The sequence below is a fragment of the Oncorhynchus masou genome, chromosome 9 (assembly GCF_036934945.1).
Source record: "Oncorhynchus masou masou isolate Uvic2021 chromosome 9, UVic_Omas_1.1, whole genome shotgun sequence".
Classification (NCBI taxonomy): Eukaryota; Metazoa; Chordata; class Actinopteri; order Salmoniformes; family Salmonidae; genus Oncorhynchus; species Oncorhynchus masou.
The window spans coordinates 10787403-10793402 of record NC_088220.1 but is presented as its reverse complement, the minus strand read 5'-3'; positions in this window follow the sequence as shown (position 1 = coordinate 10793402).

Genomic DNA, 6000 nt, shown 5'->3' with positions numbered 1-6000 from the left:
TTTAAAAGTTGATGAAGAGAAATATGAGGTCCTCTCCATTACCATTGTAATCCCCCCAATATCTCTGGGTTTACTGTAAGGTTCATATTTACTAGGGTGTGTCCCCCAAATGGCATCCTCTTCCCTATGGGCCCTATGGACAAAAGCAGTGCACTATAGGGAATAGGGTGTCATTTAGGATTCAGTCTTAAGGGTATTGGCTTCATAGGATATTATAGGACATTGTCATGGGTTAGAGATGCCTGTTGATCACACGTCAATGGGATAACAAAGGTCCTTCGTGTCAGTAACAACGACAGAAGATGCCGTTCAGGGAGATCCTATAACTCTTGGGGTACACAATACTACTGTAGTACTATAGTAACGCTATACTAGTTGTGGAATTATGCCACCACTGTGCCTATCGTCTTCACCCCAGAACATACAGCAGGCCCATCTTTAATACCAAACAATAACACTGCGTTGGACAATTTGAAGTTAAAGAGAAAGAAAAGCTCCGCAATCTGCAGAAAGACAACAAACTATTCATTAAAACTATCCCTACAAAATGATCTCCTGTTGTAATGAGGGTGATTGAAAGCTATTGAAAAATGTTGATCTACCCGCAACACCACTTGCTTTCCTTTACAGTTGACCAGATGATTCAGTTAGTATTACCGTATCTGTGAGTTGGGTAATGGAGCTGTTCTTTGTCTGTACAGAGGGATATAGAGAAGAGAGAGATATGGAGAACAGAGAGATATATAGACTAGCAGAGCAGATGGAATCTTTGCAGGTGGTAGATGCTTGCTTGTTTTCGTGGGGACAACAGCAGAGAGCAGAACTGGAGCACAAAAACACACACACACACACACACACACACGCACACCCACAGCAGTCTGTCTGCTTACCCCAGCCTCAGTGGTAGTCCTGATACCGCTGTTTGAGGGTGATAAATGGCGGTGTGAAGACAACGCTAATCAAGTTGCATGCTAAATCCCATCCTATTCCCTATATAGTGTACTACTTTTGACCAGGGCCACTGAACAGGGTGCAATTCGGGACACAGACCAAGCCTACGGTTCAACCCTTTGGTGTCCACTGGATCCACATGTAATTATTTCATTCAATTTGGTTTCAACACAGAAAATATATTTTTTAATAAAATCTTAATAACGTTGTCGGACCTTTAATGATTTAGAGCTTGACGTTTACAGTGTGTGTGAGTGCCTGTACGACTGCATGTGTGTGTGTATATATGTGCATATGTGTGCTGTAAACAAGGAAAAGTTGACCTTTCACGGCAATGAAAATAATTTAATTTAAAATAATTTTGCTTCCTATTAAAGCACATCAGCATCACTACACCGTCGAACAAACCTCAGCATCACTACACCATCTAACAAACCTCAGCATCACTACACCGTCTAACAAACCTCAGCATCACTACACCGTCTAACAAACCTCAGCATCACTACACCGTCTAACAAACCTCAGCATCACTACACCGTCTAACAAACCTCAGCATCACTACACCGTCTAACAAACCTCAGCATCACTACACCGTCTAACAAACCTCAGCATCACTACACCGTCTAACAAACCTCAGCATCACTACACCGTCTAACAAACCTCAGCATCACTACACCATCTAACAAACCTCAGCATCACTACACCATCTAACAAACCTCAGCATCACTACACCATCGAACAAACCTCAGCATCACTACACCATCTAACAAACCTCAGCATCACTACACCGTCTAACAAACCTCAGCATCACTACACCGTCTAACAAACCTCAGCATCACTACACCATCGAACAAACCTCAGCATCACTACACCATCTAACAAACCTCAGCATCACTGCACCGTCTAACAAACCTCAGCATCACTACACCGTCTAATAAACCTCAGCATCACTACACCATCTAACAAACCTCAGCATCACTACACCGTCTAACAAACCTCAGCATCACTACACCGTCTAACAAACCTCAGCATCACTACACCGTCGAACAAACCTCAGCATCACTACACCGTCGAACAAACCTCAGCATCACTACACCGTCTAACAAACCTCAGCATCACTACACCATCTAACAATGCTAAATAGATCAGAGATTACACTTTCTTCTCGTCTGTGTCCAAAATGGCACCCGATTCCCTATATGGTGCACTACTTTATGACCAGGGTCCATAATACTATTTGGGACGTGGCCTTTGTCTTTACATGAGGAATGAAACACCATGTCCTCTCTCTCTGTCTGGGAAATTACCTTGAAGATAAAGTTCATGTAGAGCTGATCATACTTTCTACAACTTAAATTGACTCCATCTTGCTTTGGTTTTTAATTGTATAAGCAATTAGGACTATGTGGAATGAAATACCATGTCTTCTCTATGGGAAACTAATTTAGGAGGAAGCTAACATTAATCATTCTTTCTGTAAATTAAAATGGATTGGTTTCATTTGTAATTTAAATGTGGTTTTTTTTTATCCTGCTTTTCTTTATAATTGTAATAGCCAATTATGACTAATGAGCCCGACAGAACATTTACTAAGCAACACATAGTAGCATTCGAACATTGTAGACTAGTGCATGTATTTACGTTCTTGTATAAGGGCACAAGGCAAGACCCAGATGCAGACACAGGAGGCAGATGGTTTGAGTCTTTGACAATTATTAGAAAATCTAAAAGCGGTAGGCAAGATAATGGTTGTGGACAGGCAAAAAGTCAAAACCAGTTCAGAGTCGAGCAGGCAGGCTCGAGGTCAGGGCAGGCAGAATGGTCAGGCAGGTGGGTACGGAGTCCAGAAAACAGGCAAGACGGAGTCCAGAAAACAGGCAAGGGTCAAAACCGGGAGGACTAGCAAAAGAGAATAGAAGCAGGAGTACAGGAAAAACGCTGGTTGACTTGAAAAACATACAAGACGAACTGGCACAGAGACAGGAAACACAGGGATATATACACCAGGGAAAATAAGTGACACCTGGAGGGGGTGGAGACAGTCACAAGAACAGGTGAAACAGTTCAGGGTGTGACAGTACCCCCCCCCGCCCATAGGGGTACCGAAGGGGCAGGTCCTGTGTGGACAGCGAAACCCTCTGCCCAATGCGGTAGCGGGGAGCTGGAATCCGGCGGCGGTCCGCTTGTTGACGATACCTGGAGTTGGTCTTGAGAAGTGCTGTCCGAGCTCTTCTCCAGGTACGTCAACAGCGGCGGATGAACTGGGCCGGGGTTGACTTCCGGTTGACGGTGACTTCCGGTTCTTGTTCTGGGAAGAGTGGAGGTTGATACCCCATGGCTGAACAGGGAAGGGTTTTCCGGGCATACACTACCCAGACCAGTTGTCGGCTCCAGCTGATGGGGTAGGTTGAGACCAGGCATCTTAGTGTGGTCTCCAGGTCCTGATTAGCTCGCGCCAACTGGCCATTCGACTGGGGATGGAATCCAGAGGCTAGGCTGACCGACACCCCAATAAGGATGCAGAATGCCTTCCAGAACTGAAACGAGAACTGAGGATCCCGGTCAGAAACCATATCCACCGGGAGTGCAGGGATCCTGAAGAAATTAAATCTTGTAAACAAGAGCCCATCGGCACTGCCTGGAGTTAAGGTGCTTGACTGTACGGAGACATTCAACATTTTTACGGTCGGTCCAGCCCAGGAATGGCTGTTCTGCTCCTTCCAGCCAGTGCCTTCATTCTTCCAACGCCATCTTGGTTGCCTACATTGTAGTTCCTCTCTGCAGGATTGAGACGATGGGACACGAAGGCACAGGGATGAAGCCGTTGGTCCTGGGTAGATCGCTGGGACATAATGGCCCCCAATCCAACATAAGAAGCATCAACCTCTACCACAAGTTTACGAGACAGGTCTGGATGGATGAGGATGGGAGGCCAATCCACCATTGCTTTCACCTTTCCAGGACCCCATCAAACAAACACATGACAATCATATTTCAACCCACCAGGCACGCCACAAAACTCAGAAATAATGATATAATTCATGCCTTACCTTTGAAGATCTTCTTCTGTTGGCACTCCAAAATGTCCTTTGTATTGTAGATGTTCTTTCTATGTTCCTGTCCAGTCATATGGTCTATCACATTAGATGTTCTTTCTATTTCCTGTCCAGTCATATGGTCTGTCACATTAGATGTTCTTTCTATTTCCTGTCCAGTCATATGGTCTATCACATTAGATGTTCTTTCTATTTCCTGTCCAGTCATATGGTCTGTCACATTAGATGTTCTTTTTGTGGGGGGATTTGCTTTCTGCCTGAGAAATATGGATTGGTAAAGAGTTCCATTCAACTATGGCTCTATATAAAACTGTAGATTTAAGGCGATTTGACCTTGGCTTGGGTTGTCTTAGCTGCCCTAAATGTGCCTGCCTGGTTTGTTGGTTGTGTGTGTTGCTAGTATGTACTAACTGGTCTGAAAAATGGTGTGTTTTAAAATATATATAAACATTCCTAAAGAAATCAGAAGACTGGATAGTAATATGTTTTCAACTTGAAGCCATGAGAAATGCATTTGGATAATATTCATACTGATTCATACTCATAGCAATGAAGAGCTAATCTGGCAGCCCTGTTTGGAGCTGGTTTCCATCTTTCTTTCTTTGCTGCAGATGACCATATAACTGGACAGTACTCTAAATGTGATAGGACCAGGGATTGACTATATAACTGGACAGTACTCTAAATGTGATAGGACCAGGGATTGACCATATAACTGGACAGTATTCTAAATGTGATAGGACCAGGGATTGACTATATAACTGGACAGTACTCTAAATGTGATAGGACCAGGGATTGATTATATAACTGGACAGTACTCTAAATGTGATAGGACCAGGGATTGACTATATAACTGGACAGTACTCTAAATGTGATAGGACCAGGGATTGACTATATAACTGAACAGTACTCTAAATGTGATAGGACCAGGGATTGACTATATAACTGGACAGTACTCTAAATGTTATAGGACCAGGGATTGACTATATAACTGGACAGTACTCTAAATGTGATAGGACCAGGGATTGACTATATAACTGGACAGTACTCTAAATGTGATAGGACCAGGGATTGACTATATAACCGGACAGTACTCTAAGTGTGATGGGACCAGGGATTGAATAACCTGATTCAGTGTGCTAGATGTTTCATACTCTGAACATTTTATTGTAATAGTACTTCCCTTATCCATCTTAATAACAATATTATATGTGTTCTGACCATGATAAAGCTGCGTCCAACATGACAACTAGTAGTGTCATTTTTTCCCACTTGCTATACATGCGTTCTCTTCATCGACAAATTCAATTGGGGTTCATCAGCAAGCATATATCTTGAACCAAATACAATACATTTAGTTTTAGAAATGTTCAACACCTTATTTGTTCATATCAACCCACTCAGACACCATTCTTAGTTCACTGCTCAGTACATCTGTTCGCTCATTACATTCTGATGCTGTGCTATACATTGTAGAGTCATCAGCATATATGCCCACTCTTACTTTGTTCATTACTGAAGTTAAATCATCAACTTCCTTGACGAACACCAGAGTGTATATCTTTACTGTTTGAAAAGCTACCTTTTAAAGAACACTTTTTGCCTTCTCCTGGATAGATAACGTTCCATCCATTATAGAGCTGCAGACTTAACCATAACATTTGAGTTTATCTATTAACAGTTCATGATCAATTACATCAAAAGCAGCACTAAAACCTAACACTACACCAACTAATTTCCTGTCATTCATACTCCTTAACCAATCAGCTCTCATTTGGGTTAAGGCCGTACTCCTAGAATGCCCGTCTTTGTATGCATTCTGAAAAAATGTTTTCAGAACATTACATGAGAAATAATCCTTGATTTAACACAGGCAGCAAGCAAGACGACGACTAGGACCAGTGAATGCAGATGTTTTATCCTTAGGTAGTGGAATAACCTTTGACTCTTTACAGACTTCTGGGCACACCCCATACATCAAGTACAGTACTAA